At 29.7% G+C, this 19,584-nt stretch overlaps 1 protein-coding gene and 1 long non-coding RNA gene across 2 annotated transcripts in view; both read right to left on the bottom strand.

Moving 5' to 3' along the window:
- Positions 1-19,584, bottom strand: part of LOC135124852 (uncharacterized) — a 101,320-nt gene that overhangs the window by 54,789 nt on the left and 26,947 nt on the right. The window lies entirely within an intron of this gene.
- On the bottom strand, positions 10,807-11,280 carry LOC135124877 (uncharacterized). The gene is made up of 2 exons (XR_010279836.1): positions 11,133-11,280; positions 10,807-11,080 (listed from the first exon to the last, which is right to left on the bottom strand). It is a non-coding gene; the product is annotated as an uncharacterized LOC135124877 (long non-coding RNA).

Raw genomic sequence — 19,584 nt, 5'->3', positions numbered from 1 at the left:
GATTTTTCGGTTTTACAATTTTGAAAAAAGTGATAATTTAAAAATTGACTAATTGAAAAATCCAAAAGTCGAAAAATCGAAAAACTGAACAACGAAAACTCAAAAAATCGAACAGTGGAAAATAAAAAAATCGAAAATTCGAGCAATCGAAAAATCTAACAATTAAAAATTCGAAAAAGTTTTTTTTAGACTTTTCATCAAAGAATCGAAAAACCGAAAGATCGTAAAATCGAGAAATCGAAAAATCTGAACCTCGAAAAATTAAGAACTCGCATGATCCAGAAATGGAAAAGTCGAAAAGTTGGGAAATCAAAAAATTAAAAAATCCCAGAACTACAAAAATCGATAAATCGAAAAACCGAAAAGTCGAGAAATTGAAAAAATGAAAAATCGTAAGGTCGAAAAAATGGAAAAATCGAAAGTGAAAAATCTAATAACTGAAAAAAACGAAAATTTGAATAAACGAAAAATAAGAGAAATCGAGAAGGTGAAAAATCCTTAAATTGAAATAACCAAAACTTGAAAAATCAAAAAATCTAGAAATTGAAAAATCGAGAAATCGCAATATTGAAAAGTCGAAAACCGAGAAAGCAAAAATTGAAGAAAACGAAAATTGGAATAAACGAAAAAGTTGGAAATCGAAAAGTTGACAAACCAAAAAATTGAAAAATCGGGAAATCGAAAAATCGAGAAATCGGAAAGTCGAAAAGTTGAGAAATCGAAAAATGGAAAAATCAAAATATTGAAAAGTCGGAAAACCGGGAAAGCAAAAACTGAAGAAGTGGGAATTGGAAAAATTGAAAAGTTAAAAAAATCGAGAAATCGGAAAAATTAAAAATCCAAAACTCGAAAAATCGCAACAATTGGAAAACCAAGAAAGCAAATATTAAAGAATTGAAAAATTAGGAATTCGAAAAATTGAAAATTTGAATAAACCCAAAAAATAGGAAATCGAAAAAACCGAAGGTAGAGATATCGAAAACTTTGAAAGTTGCGAAATCGAAAAATTGAAAAATCCAAAACTTGAAAAATCGAAAAACAAAGAAATCGAAAAATTAAAAAATCCAAAAATTGAAAAAAAAACGAAATTTTGAATAAAGAAAAATTGGAAAATCAAAGAATCGAAAAACCGAGGGATCGTAAAATCGAAAAATCTGAATCTCGAAATATTAAGAACCTGCATGATCCAGAAATGGAAAAGTCGAAATCGAAAATCGAGAAATCGAAAAGTCGAAGACTTGAAAAATCGAGAAACCCATGAAACAAAAATTGAAGAATTGAGAAATGGGAAACCGAAATTTAGAAGATTTGAATAAATCCAAAAAATGGGAAATCGAAAACCGAAAAGTCGAAAAATCAAGAAATCCTGGTAACAGAGAATTGAAAAATCAAAAAATCGACAGATCGATAAATCGAAAAATCGAAAAACTAAAAAACGAGAACCCAAAAAATCGAAAAGACAAAAAATTGGAAAATAAAAAACGTAAAACCGAAAAAGTCGAAAAATCAAGAAATGAAATTATCGAAAAATTGAAAAATCGAAAAATCGAAAGATCGAGAAATCGAAAAATTGACAAATCCAAATCTTGAAAAATCGAAAAATTTAAAATTGCAAAAATTGGAAAAAACGAAAATTTAAATAAAGAAAAATTGGGAAACCAAAAAATTGAAAAACCGTAAGATCGAAAAATTGAGAAATAGAAAAATCTGAACGTCGGAAAATTAAGAAATCGTGATTGAGAAATCGAAAAGTCGAAACGTTGAGAAATCAAAAAATTGAAAAAAACAAAAATTTTAATAATCGCAAAATCGAAAAACCTGAAAATTGAGAAATTGAAAAGTTGATAAATCCATAAATTGAAAGATCCAAAACTTGAAAAATCGAGAAATTAAAATAATGGTGAATCGACAAACCGAGGAAGCAATAATTAAGGAATTGAAAAATTGAAAAAGTAAAAAATCTAATAATTGAAAAAAAAAGAAAATTTGAATAAACGAAAAATTAGGAAATCGAGAAATCAAAAAATCGGAAAATTGAAAGTCGAAAAGTTGAAAAATCCATAAATTGAAAATTCAAAAGTTGAAAAAACGAAAAATCGAGAAATCAAAATATTGAAAAGTCGAAAAACCCGCGAAGCGAAAATTGAAGATTTTAAAAATTGGGAAAACGAGAAATTGAAAATTTGAATAAATCGAAAAAATGGGAAATAGAGAAATCAAAACCGAGGATTCAAAAATTGAAAAATTGAAAAATTGAAAAAGTAAAAAATCTAATAGGAGTAGGTAATTGAAAGAAAAGAGAATTTGAATAAACGAAAAATTAGGAAATCGAGAAATCGAGAAATCGAAAAGTCGAAAAGTTGAGAAATCAAAAAATAAAAAATTCGAAACCAGAAAAATCGAAAAAGCCGAGAAATTAAAAATCGATAAATCGATAAATCGAGAAATCGAAAAACTGAAAGATCCAGAGTTCGAAAAATGGAAAAATCGGTGACTCGAAAAATTGAAAATCGAAAAAGTCAAAAATATAAAAATTGAAAAAAACAAAAATTTGAATTAACGAAAAATGAAGAAAACTGAAAAACCGTAAAACCGAAGAATCGAAAAATCGAAAACTCGAGGAAGCAAAAATTGAAAAAGTCGAAAATCTAAAAATTGAAAGAAACGAAAATTTGAATAAACGAAAAATTAGAGAAATCGAAAAATCGGGAAAATGAGAAATTGGGAAATCGAAAAATCGAAAATTCGAAAAATCAAGAAATCAAATTAACGAAAAATTGAAAAATCCAAAACTTGAAAAATCGAAAAACGAAGAAATCGAAAAATTGAAAAAAACCAAAAATTCAAAAAAAAAAATTTGAATAAAGAAAAAGTGACAAAACAAGGAATCAAAAAATCGAGAAATTGGAAAATCTGAACATCGAAAAATTAAGAAATTGCATGATCGAGAAATCGAAAAGAACTAGAAAAATCGGGAAACCAAAAAAAAAAAAAATGAAAAATCGAAAAATTGAGGAATTGAAAAATTTGAAAATCCAAATGTCGAAGAATTGAAAAATTGTCAGATCAAAATATCGAAATTCGAAAAGTGAAAAATGGAAAATTAAAAAGCGAGTAACTTAAAAATCAAAAGGAAAAACCAAAAAATTACAGACACAAAAATCGAAAAATCAAAAAATTGAAAACCTTAAACTTTAGAACTAGAATTACAAATCTAGTGAATGAAGAAACGAAAAATTGAAAAATCGACAAGTTAAAAATCGACAAACTAAAAAATCGAAAAAAAAACACTGAAGACTACAAAACCTGAAACACCGAAAATTTAAAGAACAAAAACTGCAAGATTGAAAAATTTTTCTCTGCAAACTAATCTGAAATTTTAAAAATCTACCATCTTCAAGAAATAAAAATCAGTCCAAAATATCACACAATGTATAAATTAACGACAAATTTAAAAACCACCTCAATTCTATTTATGGCTCCTCTAGCCGGAGGAAAATTAGTTGACGCTCGCTAAACAGCTCCAAGAGGGAAATTTTCAGCCCGTCCAGACATAATTAAGTTCTGATCTGATATGATATAAGAAAAAGACGGCGTTTCTTTGTGCTGCATCTCATGCATATACAATGCGCGAAAAAGAAAACCCTCCGGCCCGAGTGGCAGGTATCTGATAGTGGATTTAAATTATAGTTGCCACTACGCGAGAGTTGCGGACCAAATTCTGACAGCAACATTCCCTTGAAACATTCCCAACTAAAAAACCCCTCTCAGAAAGCAATAAACTTTATTATTTCGTACGCAGATTCTTCGCCAAAAAAGCACCTGTCTTTAAACACATTTCCTAAATTTCGCCGAATACGCACTCGTTCGTAAACAAGTCCACGTTCCCACGTATTTAAATATTTCAGTCGCGTCGTTGCAGCCGAAGAAACTTGAAAAATTCACAACTCCATTTGCGATCGAAATTACATAAATATTTAACTTGTTCCTAAATTCGGCTCGATGTTTGAAAACAGCCAGGAATAACGCGAACCGCTAAATCAACTAATTAGAGCTACTTGAGAGTGACGTTTTAACAATGGCCTGCCACTAATCGATAGCTCTTCGAACAAGAGGCAAACGTGCATCAGTAAATTACGCAAATTACGTTGTTTAGGCGAAAGGGTGAAGCACAACAGAGGTCGGTTGGGTGGTTGCAGGGTGTTTGTTGTCCGCGACACCTCGGCTCAAAATAGAGCGGTTTAGGTAGAGGAGGAAATTTGCTTTGATGTTTGTTCGTTCTGAGTTCGCAGTTTTATTTCGCGAATTTAAGTCGGTTCTAATTACTGTAGGTGGGAGACGTGACAGAAATAGGACGGATATGAAACGTGGGGTTACGTGGAGGATTGTAATAGCAGAGTGTAATTGTGTTGTTTTTTATCTTCCTCTTCCCTATTAATTATTATTTATCGAATTAAATTTATCGCAGCAGACGCTGGATTTTTATTCCAGTTCATTCACTGCGGTGTTAAATTTTGTTGTTTCAGTTTTTTCATTGGAATCAGTAACCACAGACGAAAACTAGGTTTTGAGCACCATTATTCTGTTGCTTATTGAAGGTTTAGTCCAGGTTGGTCAACTCAAGCCAGGTCAGATCAGATTTTTGAAGTTTTTAAGATTCACCAGTTTCTTGATTTCACTTTTTTCAGTTTTACGAATTTTCAGTTTGCCATTTTTCATCTATGGATTTTTTGATATTTCTATTTCTCGGTTTTTTAATTCTGCTTCCGCTTTTACGATTCTTCTTTTCATTTTTTCTTTTGCAAATACTTCATTTTTGGTTATTTAAATTTTTTGAGTTTTCATCTTTTCGATTTCTTAATTTTCCTACTTTCAATTTGTTCATATTTTGATTTCTCGATTTTTCATTTTGTAATTTTTCAAGTCTCGATATTTCAATTTAAATGTTCTTATTCGTTTTTTCTATTTTTCGCATTTTGAATTATTATCGATTTTTAATATTTCCATTTTTCGTTTACATTTTTTGATATTCCAATTTTTTTCTTTTCAAGTTTCCAAATTTTCCGCTTTTACAATTTTGTGATTTTTCGATTTTTCATCTGATTTGATTTTTCAACTCCTGAATTTTTCAATTTTTTTGTTTTTTAATTATCTGCTTCCTCGATTTTTTTTTTTACAATTCTTCGATTTTTCATTTGTTGCTTTGTAAATACTTCATTTTTGATTATTTAATTTTTTGATTTTCCAACTTTTTGATTTCTCAATTTTCCGGCTTTCGATTTTTTCATGTCTTTTCCCGATTTATGAATTTTTAGACTTCGATTTTTAGCCTTACCGATTTTTCAATTTTTCAATAACGCAGAAATCGAGAAATCGCAAAATGGAAACGATGAAAAATTGAGAAATTGAAAAATCTAAAAATCAAAAAATACAAAAATTCTAAAAATTCAGAAATCCAATAGTCGAAAAATCCAGTAGTCGAAAAATCGAAAAACCGAGAACTGGAAAAGTCGAAAAATCAAATTGAAAAATTGAAAAACTTAAAAATCGAAAAAGTGAGAAATCAAAAAGTCGAAAAATTGAACAAACCGAAAAACTGAAGAATCGGAAAGTTGAAAAAACGAAAAAAATTAAGATGTCAAAAAATCGGACAATTGAAAAATCAAAAAATTACCTAATCCAAAATCGAAAAAAAAATTTAAATTGTAAAGTAGAAAAATTGCAAACTGAGAAATCAGAAACGAAAAATCGCAGAAATCAAAAAATAGAAATTTTGTAAAATTTGCGAGTTAATGATAAAATATTAAAAATATTAAAATACAAAAATTGTAAAAACGGAAAATTCAAATTAAGAAACTAAAAAATCGACAATTTTAAAATTCTTAAATTGTAAACTTCAAAAGATAAAAAATCGAAACTGCAAAATTGATGAAATGAAAAATTGGAAATTTAAAAATCTATCAAGTAACAATCGGGAATTAAAATCGCAAAAATCAAATTTTCAATTTTTAAAAATCTAAAAATTCAAAAGTTGAAAAATCAAAAAGTTGAAGAAACAAACAACTGACAGAATTTTACAATTGAATATCAAAAAATACATAATAAAATAAAATGAAAATTCAAACTGAAATATTGAGAAATTGGAAACTAAAAAAATTTAAAAATCTATAAATTGGAAAATTGAAAAATCAACATTTTGGAGAAACGAAAAATCGAGAAATTGAGAAAGGATTTTGATATTCCATTTTTTGGGTTTTCAAGTTTCCCGATTTGTTTACAATTTTGTAATTTTTCGGTTTTTAATTCTGCTTCTTCGACTATACGCTTTTACGATTCTTCGATTTTTCATTTTTGTTTTGTGAATACTTCATTTTTGGTTATTTCAATTTTTTGATTTTTCAACTTTTCGATTTCTCAATTTTTCGACTTTCGATTTTTTCGTAACTTCGAACTCCCGATTTATGAATTTTTAGACTTCGAGTTTTCGCCTTGTCGATATTTTGATTTCCCGATTTTTCAATTTTTTAAATTTCGAATTCTTAATTTCTCGATTTTTCGTTTTCTAATTTTTGAAGTCTCGATATTTCAGTGTTTCAATAACAGAAATCGCAAATAAAATTTTTCGTTTTTCTATTTTTCGAATTTTGAATTATTATCCATTTTTTATACATATTTCAATTTTTCGATTTCTCAATCATCTGATTCGATTTTTCAACTTCTGAATTTTTTAGTATTTCTATTTTTTAATATTTTGGTTCTTCGATTTTACAATTCTTCGATTTTTCATTTGTTGTTTTGTGAATACATCATTTTTGATTATTTCAATTTTTTGATTTTCTATTTCTCAATTTTTGGAGCTTCGATTTTTCCATATCTTCGATTTTCCAATTTAAGAATTTTTAGACTTCGATTTTTCACCTCAAGTTTTTGATTTTTCAATTTTTCAATAACACAGAAATCGAGAAATCGCAAAATCGAAACGATGAAAAATCGACAATTTGAAAAATCTAAAAATCAAAAAATACAAAAAGTTGAAAATTCAGAAATCGGAAAATCGAAAAATCCAGTAGTCGAAAATCAAATTGGAAAATTGAAAAACTTGAAAATCGGACAATTGAAAAATCAAAAAATTAACTAATCCAAAATCGAAAAATTTTAAATAGTAAAGTAGAAAAATTGCAAACTGATAAATCAGAACGAAAAATCGCAGAAATCAAAAAATAGAAATTTTGTAAAATTTGCGAGTTAATAATTACTAAAAATTTTAAAATAAAAAAAAATAAAATCGAGAAACTAAACATCGAAACATTGAAATTACGAAACATTAAAATCTAAAAATTGTAAAGACGGAAAATTGAAATTAAGAAACTAAAAAATCGACAAATTTAAAATTCTTAAATTGTAAACTTCAAAAGATAAAAAATCGAAAAATTAACTGCAAAATTGACGAAATGAAAAATTGAAAATTGAAAAATTTGTCAAGTAAAAATAGGGAATAAAAATCGTAAAATTCAAATTTTCAATTTTTAAAAATCTAAAAATTCAAAAGTTGAAAAATCGAAAAATTGAAAAAACAAACAACTGGCAGAATTTTACAATTGAATATCAAAAATACATAATAAAATAAAACGAACATTTCAAACTGAAATATTGAGAAATTGAAAAATCAAAATTTTGGAAAAGCGAGAAATTGAGAAAGGAGTAATCGAAAAATTGAAACTCAAAAACGTAAAATACCAAAAATTTGAAGTTTGAAAAGAAAAATCGTAAAATTTAAATTTCGAGAAATTGAAGATACAAAAAACCAAAAGTCGAAAAATTCAAAAATTAAAAATCTAAAAATTCAAAATCTGAAAAATCGAAAACTTGAGGAAACAAAAAACTGAAATATAAACACTGAAAAACTTTATAATTTTTTCGTTTATATATTTTGATATTCCATTTTTTGGCTTTTCAAGTTTCCCGATTTGCAAGTTTACACTTTTGTAATTTTTCGGTTTTTAATTCTGCTTCTTCGACTATACGCTTTCACGATTCTTCGATTTTTCATTTTTGTTTTGTAAATAGGTACTTCATTTTTGGTTATTTCAATTTTTTGATTTTTCAACTTTTCGATTTCTCAATTTTTCGACTTTCGATTTTTTCATAACTTCGAACTCCCGATTTATGAATTTTTAGGCTACGAGTTTTCGCCTTGTCGATATTTTGATTTCCCGATTTTTCAATTTTCTAAATTTCGAATTCTTACTTTTTCGATTTTTCATTTTCTAATTTTTGGAGTGTCGATATTATTTATATATTAACAGAAATCGCAAATAAAATTTTTCGACTTCTCAATCATCTGATTTGATTTTTCAACTTCTGAATTTTCAGTATTTCTATTTTTTAATATTCTGGTTCTTCGATTTTACAATTCTTTGATTTTTCATTTGTTGTTTTGTGAATACGTCATTTCTGATTATTTCAATTTTTTGATTTTCTATTTCTCAATTTTTGGAGTTTCGATTTTTCCATATTTTCCAATTTATGAATTTTTAGGCTTCGATTTTTCACGTTATTAAGTTTTTGATTTTCCGATTTTCCAATTTTTGAATTCGTGATTTTTCAATTTTGCACAGAAATCTAGAAATCGCAAAATCGAAACGATGAATAAACAAAATATCGAGAAATTGAAGAATCTAAAAATCAAAAAATTTAAAATCCATAGGTTGAAAATATCGAAAAACCGAGAAATGGAAAAGTCGAAAAATTGAGCAATTCGAAAAACTGAAAAATTTGAAAATTAACATCAAAAATTGATAAAATTTTAACTTAGAAATCTGAGAACTAAAAATCGGGAATAAAAATAGTAAATTTAAACTTCGAAAAATTCAAAATTTTAAAAATCTGAAAATTCAAAAGTTGAAAAATCGAAAAATTGAAGAAACTAAAACTGAAAGAATTCTACAATTGATTATCAAAAAATACCTATAGGTATAATAAAACATAGAAACTGGAAACTAACAAAATTAAAATATCACAATAGAAAAATTGAAAAATCAAAATTTCGGAAAAACGAGAAAGAAAGGAAAAAATCGAAAAACTGAAACTCAAAAACGTCAAAAACCAAAAATTTGAAAATGAAAAGTAGATTTCGGAAGTAAAAATTGAAAAGAAAAATCGTAAAATTTAAATTTCGAGAAATTGAAGAAACTGAAGAAACAAAAAACCAAAAATCGAAAAATTCAAAAATTAAAAATCGAAAAATTCAAAAGTTGAAAAATCGAAAAATTGAGAAAACAAAAAACTGAAATATAAAAACTGAAGAACTATAAATCATCTATAATATTGAAAAATTGAAAAAAACATGAAATATCACAATTAAAAACTGAAAAATTTATCAATTAAAAAAATTGAAAAATGAAAATTATTGAGTAATAAAAAAAATTGATATTTCAATAAATTTTGAAAATTAAGAATTAATGGTATTGAAAAAAAAATCGAGAAACTGAGCATCGAAATACTGAAGTCACGAAACATTGAAATATAAAAATTTTAAAAACGGAAAATTGAAATTAAAAACTAATAAGAAATCGAAAATTTTAAAATTGAAAACTCCAAAAGTTGAAAAATCGAAAATTTGAAGAAACAAAAGCTGAAAGAATTTTACAATTGAATGTAAAATAAAAAAATAAAATTGAAACTAAAAAAAATTAAATACTACAATTGAAAAATTGAAAAATCTATACCTTAAAAAACCGAAAAATTGAAAAAATTGGAAAAACAAGAAATTGATAAATTGAAAAAATTGAAAAATTGAAACGTGATAACCAAAAATCGAAACATTTGACATTGAAAAGTGGATCTAGCTAGCAACTAAAAATTGAAAAGAAAAATCGTAAAATTTAAATCTCGAGAAACTGAAGAATACACGAAAAATTTAAAAGTTGAAAAATCGAAAAATTGAGAAAACAAAAAACTGAAATAAAAAATTTTAAAAATTTTACAATTGAACCTCGAAAAAAAATTATAATTAAATATAAAAATTGAAAAACTAAAATTCAAAAACTTAAATAATTTAAAATTGAAATATTGAGAAATTGAAAAAAAATGAAATATTACAATTAAAAAATGAAAAATCTATGAATTAAAAAAAATAAAAAAATTAAAACTTTTGAGTAATCAAAAAATTGAAAAATTTTAAAAGTTAATAATTATTATTACTTAAAAATCGAGAAACTAGAAATCGAAATATGTAATTACCAAACATGAAAATTCTAAAAATTGTAAAAATGAAAAACTGAAATTGAGAAAATTGGTCGAAGGTTATTTCGACAGAACTTCTCTCGCCCCTGAAGTACGATGAAACATACCCAACTTCTACGAAAAATTACAAAAGATGATTCTGCGAATTTCATTTTTTTTATGAGAACTCTTAGAAGTTAAAATAAAAGTACGTATGTAATGTTAAAGTCAATGTAAAGAAGCGTGGTTTCAAATGAGTTTATCCTTTACAAAATTTTGAGAGTAAACGAATAAATTTTGATTAATGATTTACCATCATTACGATAATCTTAAAACATTTGAAAATTTTTCAGTTTCAAAGTTAAATAATTGCAAAATGTTATAGAATTTTGATTTTTTTCCAAAATTTTGGATATCAAGGGTAAAACACGAATTCATACATCATATGTGCAAGAGTACCTTATTTTATAGAATTAAAATGTCTATGTATTAAACTGAAAATTTAAATATCCTAGGAACTAAAAATCGAAAAGAAAACAGCAAAATTACAATAAAATGAGAAACAAAAATAAAAAATCGGTGTCAAAATTTCAAAAATTTAGTTCAACAAATTCTTCAGATTCTTACAATTAAGAAGGCAAATTTTTGTGTACAACAGTGAAGAAACTTTTATTTCGTTGGCCTGCGGAAATACAACTCGCAACACATTATCAGAACGCCGAAAAAAGCTTCTAGTACTATTTCTCCACAGCTTTTACCATAAACAAACCTATATTCCTTTCTTCGTCTCATTTTAAAGGTTCGGTCGACGTTGGCCTAGCTCGTCCTCCCCCATATTCACCATTCTACTCATGCTCTAAAACCACATAATAAACCCTGGTTTCGTTCCCCGTTTCAATAAAAATCACCCTTTACAAATCGCTTCGCAACATTTTTCGAACATCACGAAAAAGGCTTCCACCACACACATAACGCACGTTTCCAAACACATTCCGACCCTCTAGCTTGCAGACCACTCACATTTCAAATTTTGTCATAATTTCGCTGTCAAAAACGCCACCCATCAAAACCTACTTGCCATTTATTCCAAATATGTATTGTTTCGCATTTCCGCAACTGTGAAAGTCGACCCATCCCAAAGTAAGTCCAAACCCGGCCCTAATTCAATGAACATCGCTGAATTCACGTCAATTATCACAATTCACGCTACGCATGTTCCATCCATAACGAAACTAATTATTTCCCGGCTTCCCACATATCCGACTGTTTGATTTAATTACGAGATAACCAGCGGTCCGACCCACCCTTGTGGCAACACCTAATCAACTAATAGTTTGTGGTAACCGAGAAGAACTTGAGACCGAAATGCAAATATTAAATTAGAGGAATATACCAAACTGACAACGGAGATGGGACGGGAAATGACCGGGGGCGTTGTTAGAGTCGAGAGAACAAAGTTATAATGGGAGTTTTAAAACTTCCTCATCGACGTATTCGAAAGCCGGGGGAAGTTGTTGATCCAACGGCAATATGGTAGAGGACAATGATTTAGAATTATTTCCGTGGTGACTAATGGAGAAAAACAACGAAATATAAATTCAATAATACAGAAAAAACGGAAATAAACAAAACAAAAAAAACGACTAACATTTACTCATTAAGGGGACTCGCTAGAGGAGGTATAATATTTTTTTGGTTTTTTGTATGAAAAAATGATATTAATATAGATGTATCATACATCAAACTGCAGCTTTTTTCATAGTCTAGAGCGCAGAGACCAGTTCAATCAATTAAAAAAATATGGCTGAGAAATATCGTAAAAAAAGCACCATTGTATGTTTTCTTTTCAAGTTTTTTGAGTCATGACCATCATAGAATCGCTTGAAAATTCGCACATGGATAAAACATCACTTTTTACAGGCCGCAGAGTCATTAAATGTTTGTTAGTGGTACAATTTGTTTAAATAATAATGTCTTTATTATAATCAAAATATACCACAAATTAATGGAAAATACGTAGAATAATTTTAACAGGAATATCAGAGGAAAATGAATGATCTATTGGTTAGCAGAGTTTTTAACAAAAACTAACAATTATTGAAAAAAATGGGTATCAATTCGACAGAATTTGAGCCGTTAGTTCAGTACTTTGCCGATAGGAGCGCCACTAAAATTTACGATTTTTCAGGTAAAACCCTTATCGCCTGCTCTACCATAAGCTGATTGTTAGAGTTCTCGGCTGATTTTTCTAATTTATGGCAAGGAACTCAGTTTTATAACAAGCCGCCAGGACCCGCCGTAGTAATCTATTGTTAAGGAAATTAACTTTTACGCAATGAGGTACTATCAAAAAACCGAATTAAAACTGGGGAACTATAATATTATTACTCCACTCAGGATCCTGTATTCAATACACATGATTACTAAAAATTCATTGACATATTATTGTTAATACGTTTCTAAGAAAAAAAAATCATCACAATTGAGATGAGGTGGGTGGGCGAGGTTTATATTTTGCCTTTTTTATAATTATACATAGTATTCTTTGAACAACACGATACTCAAAAACCTGTTTTTAATTTCTTGTGAAGAAATAACTATTTAGCAGTTAAGCTCCGCCCCCTTGGTTCACGACAAATAAAAAAAAATTGGTCTAAAGAGTTTAGACAGTACTTCCCTCGCTGTCGGAAACTTGACGACTACATGCCTATTGTGTTTTTTTTTTCTCATTACATTTTTGTAGTGGGAATTTAAAAAAAAATTGTGATGACGTCATCAACATTTTTGCAAGGACACGTATATCAGTTGGGATAGATGTAGTGTAATACTAAGAATAAAATTATTGTATTCCCAAATTTTCGGGAAAATGAATTGGGTCGTTTTGAATATTGATTTCTTATAATCAATAAAATAACGAAACAATTTACTCACGTATACGGCGCCGGTGTGTAATATCTAGAGAGCGGATTTCTGTCGGGCTAGGCAAGGCCAAACTCGGTACGGCTCGTACGGGATGCGAATTCATTGCGGTTGCGGACTGCACGTCGTTTATTTGAGATTAGAATAACGCTGTTTCGTTGCACTCTGCTGTTAATTCCCGTTCTCATTTACTTAGCCGTTTGATTAATAAATCGTTAATTATATTTATGGAATTAATACTGATTAAATTCAGTGATTATCTATCACCCGCTACTGAGTCCCGGCGATCCAGCGCGTCCCCACCTATAATCGTGACGTAGCCCGACAAAAATCCGCTGTCTAGTAATCTGAAAGGCAACTGAAAATCGTTTATGTATAAACATTCTTAATTTAAGATGACAAGCGTAACAGCATACGTGAGAGTCAAACAGAGAAACTGTAAACAAAACGACCATCGGTTTTATTGCTTCGACTTCCGCTTATTATATAAAACATTGGGTTTTATTTTAATTCTTGACGGTGAAATTCACAATTGGTTGATTATAAACATGTCTATTTCACATTCGCGGAACCAAGTGAGCGCATAAAACAAATGCAGGTCTGTAATGTTAAAGTCGATGTAAATAAGCGTGCTACCCTTATGTTTCAACCGAGTTTTTCCTTTAACAAATTTTGTGTCTACCAAATTGGGTTGGTTGGGGTGTAATACTAATAATAAGTGCTCCCTTTAATTTAATCAATAAAATAAATTGACTTCATTAATTTTTTTGAACCACCTCTTAAGAAAATCTAAAAAATATGAATGGAATGATAAATCACAAGTACAAACTCATCATATTTTTTGCATTTTAGATAGGATTTATTCAGCAAAATTTAAGGGTGACGTCATCAATTTTTTTAGGAGGGATGAACAAATACATTTTGAACAAAAGTTTACCAGGCTTATAATAACTTTAAAATATTCCCAAGATTTCAAAGCATTCGGTTTTGTAATTCCTGATTAAATCGATAAAATAAATTCACACCTTCATTATTTTTTTTGAGTCACCCTGCATATGCAAATCCAAAAATATGAATGGAATGATAAATCACAAGTACAGACTCATCATATTTTGTACATACGATTTATTCGGCAAATTTTGGGCTGACGTCATCAGTTTTTTGTAGAAGATAACCAAATATATTTTGACTAAAAATTTATTATGCTCTTTATAACCTTAAAACATCTGCAAGATTTCAAAGCATTCGGTTTTGTAGTTCCTGATTAAATCAATAAAATAAATTTACGCATTCATTAATTTTTTTGAGTCACCCTGTATATGCAAATCGAAAAAATTTGAATGGAATGACAAATTACAAGAAGAGACTCACCATATTTCGTTCATTTTAGGTAGGATTTATTCAGCAAAATTTTGTGGTGACGTCATAAATTTTTTAGGGGGGACGACCAAATACATTTTGATCAAAAATTTACCATGCTTATGATAATTTTAAAATATCTTCAAGATTTCGAAGCATTCGGTTTTGTAGTTCCTGAGTAAATCAGTAAAATAAATTTACGCTTTCATTTATTTTCTTGAATCACCCTGTATATGCAAATCCAAAAAATATGAATGGAGTGATAGATCACAAGTACAGACTGATCATATTTTGTACATTTTAGATATGATTTATTCGGCAAATTTTCGAGCTGACGTCATCAAGTTTTTGGAGGGGATAAGCAAATATATTTTGACTAAACGTTTATTATGCTCTTTATAACCTTAACACATCTGCAAGATGTCAGAGCATTCCGTTTTGTAGTTCCTGATTAAATCAATAAAATATATTTACGCATTCATTAATTTTTTTGAGTCACCCTGTATATACAAATCCAAAAAATATGAATGGAGTGATAAATGACAAGTACAGACTCATCATATTTTGTACATTTTAGATATGATTTATTCGGCAAACTTTCGAGCTGACGTCATCAAGTTTTTGGAGGGGATAAGCAAATATATTTTGACTAAACATTTATTATGCTCTTTATGACCTTAAAACATCTGCAAGATTTCAGAGCATTCGGTTTTGTAGTTCCTGATTAATTCAATAAAATATATTTACGCATTCATTAATTTTTTTGAGTCACCCTGTATATGCAAATCCAAAAAATATGAATGGAGTGATAAATTACAAGTACAGACTCATCATATTTTTACAGTTTAGATAGGATTTATTCGGCAAACTTTCGAGCTGACGTCATCAATTTTTTGGAGGGGGTAAGCAAATATATTTTGACTAAACATTTATTATGCTCTTTATCACCTTAAAACATCTGCAAGATTTCAAAGCATTCGGTTTTGTAGTTTCTGAGTAAATCAGTAAAATAAATTTACGCATTCATTAATTTTTTTGAGTCACCTGTATATGCAAATCCAAAAAATATGAATGGAGTGATAGATCACAAGTACAGACTCATCATATTTTGTACATTTTAGATATGATTTATTCCACAAACTTTTGAGCTGACGTCATCAAGTTTTTGGAGGGGATAAGCAAATATTTTTTGACTAAAGATTTATGATGCTCTTTATAGCCTTAAAACATCTGCAACATTTCAAAGCATTCTGGTTAGCAGATTAAAAATTAAATTTCAAAATGTTGTTTTATAATTTTGATTTTTTTTCCAAAAATCTGGACGTTTCGGGTGAAAAGTCGATTCAGAGTTGTAAACTACATGTGTAGGACTATGTTATTTTATACAATTGAAAACCCATTTACTATGTACAATTTTGAAGTGACGTCATCGCATTAGTGGTGGGGATGATTAGACAAATTTTGGTTAGCGTTTTACCATCTACATGATATTCTTAATATAAGTACAAAATTTCACAACAATCGGTAGAGTACTTTCGGAGATTATCTGTCTAATAAAAATCCGGGACGGCAGACGGACAGACGGACAGACGGACGGACAGACGGACAGACGGACAGACAGACGGAAATGGGAGACCTATTTCTTCGTCTTCTAGGGGTCATGAAAGATCGAGAAAACGTAAAAGTAGAGAGTCGGCCGACGGACTCGATTACAATACTTCCTTTGCTTACGCTCGGGAAGTAAAAATCATCACAATTGAGACAGGGTGGGTGGGCGGGTTTACAGTTTGCCTTTTTGTTTTAAAATGTGTAGGCTTCTTCTCATAACATGAAACTTAAAATATATTTAAAATGAAAAATTCGTACAAGGAAATATTGATTTTGCAATTAGGCTACGCTCCAGAATTCCAAAATCCATATTTCCTTGCAAAAATGTACCATTTTAACCATGTTTTAAGTTTCTTGTGAAAAGATGACTATGTATGTTAAGAAAGAAAAGACAAAATATAAGTTTAACTTTTCTCTACAGAGTCTCATAAGCAAGCAATAGCCCCGCCCACCCACCCCATCTTCATTCCTGTGACTGCTCTAAATATTGTTCAGTTTTATCCTAGCAAATTGGAGCTCCGCCCACTCACCTTTTATCTTAGAGGATATGTCCTTTCCCAAATTCAGTTTTATCTTATCAGATACTAGCCCCGCCCACCCGCCCTCTTATTAGAAGCTATGCCATTTGCTACAGTCAGTTTTATCTTGGCAAGTACTAGCCCCACCCACACACGCTGCTTTCATTCTAACGATTTGATATCTGTTCAATTGAGATCCACGTTTCATTGGGACTAGATAAAATGAATCAATGAAATGGTGACGGGGTGGGTGGGCGGGGCTAATTGTATGTTCTTTGGTAGAGTGCGAATCGGAGCTAATAGAGCGTAGGCAGCTAAATAAGTGCAAATCGTAATTGTTTTGATATACTATTTGCTATAACATTTATTTCTTATTTTAAAAGAAAAAGATGAGAGAACGGGTGGGTGGGCGGGGCTAAGTATAACTTTTTCCTACAAAGTCTTTTATAAGCAAGCGATAGCCCCGCCCACCCACCCCATCTTCTTTCCAGTGACTACTCTAAATATTGTTTAGTTCTATCTTAGCAAGTTTTAGCCCCGCCCACTCACCCTTTTATACCATTTGCTTAAGATTTGTTTCTTATTTCAAAAGAAAAAAAAAAGAGAACGGGTGGGTGGGCGGGGCTAAGTTTAACTTTTTCCGACAGTCTCCCATAAGCAAGCAATAGCCCCGCCCACCCACCCTCTCTTCATTCCAGTGACTACTCTAAATATTGTTTAGTTCTATCTTAGCAAATTTTAGCCCCGTCCACTCACCCTTTTTTACCATTTGCTTAAGATTTGTTTCTTAATTCAGAAGAAGGAAAAAGAGAACGGGTGGGTGGGTGGGGCTAAGTTTAACTTTTTCCTACAGTCTTTCATAAGCAAGCAATAGCCCCGCCCACCCACCCCATCTTCATTCCTGGGACTGCTGTAAATATTGTTCAGTTCTATCTTAGCAAATTTTAGCCCCGCCCGCTCACCCTTTATTTTTTTAGAGGATATGTCACTGTAATCAGTCTTATCTTATCAAGTACTAACCCCGCCCACCCGCCCTCTAGTTTATTAGAAAGTATATCATTTGCTACAATCAGTCTTATCTTATTAAGCACTAGCTCCGGCCACACGCTGCTCTCATTCTAACGATCTGTGAATGCGCAAACTCATTTTATTAATTTAATCAGGAACTCTGTATATACAAATCGAATGCTTTGAAATCTTGGAAATGTTTTAAATTTATCATAAGCATGGTAAATTTTTGATCAAAATATATTTGCTTATCCCTCCTAAAAAATAGATGACGCCACCCCAAAATTTTGCTGAATAAATCCTATCTAAAATGTGAAAAATATGATGAGTCTGTACTTGTGATTTATCATTCCATTCATATTTTTTCGATTTGTATATACAGGGTGACTGAAAAAAATTAATGAATGCGTCAATTTATTTTATTGATTTAATCAGGAATTCTGAAATTCTGAAGATTTCTAAAATTCCTGTAACTTTTGAGATTGAACAGATTTTAGAGATTTTAGAGATCCTAGAAATGCTAGATATCCAGAAATTCTAGAAATACTCCATAGATTTAGAGGTTCTCGAAATCATAAATACTGCAGAAATTCAAAGGATACGAAAGATTCCAGAAATTCTTACCATTCTGAAAACGTTGATGAAGATCCTGAAAGTCTGAAGATTCTAAGATTTCCAAAATTTCTGTATGTTTTGGGATTTTATAGATTTTAGAGATTTTAGAAATCGTAGATATTCCGAAACCTTAAGGGTCCTCGAACACAAATTCAATAAATTCCAAGATTTCCAAATATTCCAGAGATCTCAGTATCTTGAAGAACTTGAAGAGATTGAAATTCTGAAGATTATTAATTTCATTAGTAAGTATTTGGAAATTCAAGAAGCTCCAAAGATCAAAACAGTCCGACAGTTTCCCGATTCAGAACATCTTGAAGATCTTGGAAGTTTCTAAAATTCTGAAAATTCTTCCAACGATTTAAAGATTTGTAACTCTTCAGTTTTTAAAGATTTTAAGGGTCTCAGAAATCCTAAGTATTCTAGATCTTTGAGGGATCTTGTAGACTCTAAAACTTTCGCAGATCACAAATATTGCAGTAATTCAATAAATTCTATAAAGATACGAAAGATTCCAGATATTTGGGGGTTGTCAGAGATGTCGAAACAATGGGGCGTTAAAGGTTTCGAGGGCTTTAGGGTTTTTTAGAATTTTAGGAACTTTCAGGTCTTTCAAAAAGGCTTCAAATTTGCATAGAAGTTTAGAAATTTCATAGACTTTAAGAGAGATTTTGAAAACGTCAACGAATTTAAAAATTTTAAAACTTTAGACAGATTAAGGATCCTAGAGGCTTTCGACGCTTTAAGATTTTCAACCGCTTGAACCACTTCAAAGACCTCAGTAACTTTACAGGTTTTAGGATTTTTACTAACTGTGGATATTTTAATTTTTAAATAAATTTGAAATTTTACAGACTTTACAACTTTTGGGACTTTAAACAATTCAGAGACTTTAGGGATCCTAATAGCTTTAGAATTTTTAGTTAATTTAGATATTTTAGATAGAGACTTCATAATGTTGGAGACTTTAAAAGAATTTTTAAATACTCTAGAAATTTTTGAGACTTTTGGCATTTAGAGCCTTTAGACAATTTAAAGACATATACAAACTTTAGAAGTTTTAAAGACATTAAAGACTTTGGAACCTTCAGAGACTTCACAGGCTCCAGAGATTTCAGACACTCTAGAGACTTTGGAGACCCTAGAGAGTCTAAAGAGTTCAGAGACTTTAGAGATTTTAACTGTCCTAGAGGCTATAGAAGCTTTAAGTTTTAATTTCAGGGACCTGAGGAACGTTTAATGTTTTAGGGTTTCTAAAAATTTTGATATTTTAAAGATTTTATAAACACTGGGACTTTTGGGGCTTCAAGGGCTTTGGACATTTTAACGACTT

The sequence above is a fragment of the Zophobas morio genome, unplaced genomic scaffold (genome assembly GCF_036711695.1).
Source record: "Zophobas morio isolate AGI-343-1 ecotype UQ-CSIRO unplaced genomic scaffold, CSIRO_AGI_Zmor_V1 ptg000008l, whole genome shotgun sequence".
NCBI lineage: Eukaryota > Metazoa > Arthropoda > Insecta > Coleoptera > Tenebrionidae > Zophobas > Zophobas morio.
Note: the sequence above shows the minus strand (reverse complement) of the source record. Positions and strands in the feature narration are given on the sequence as shown.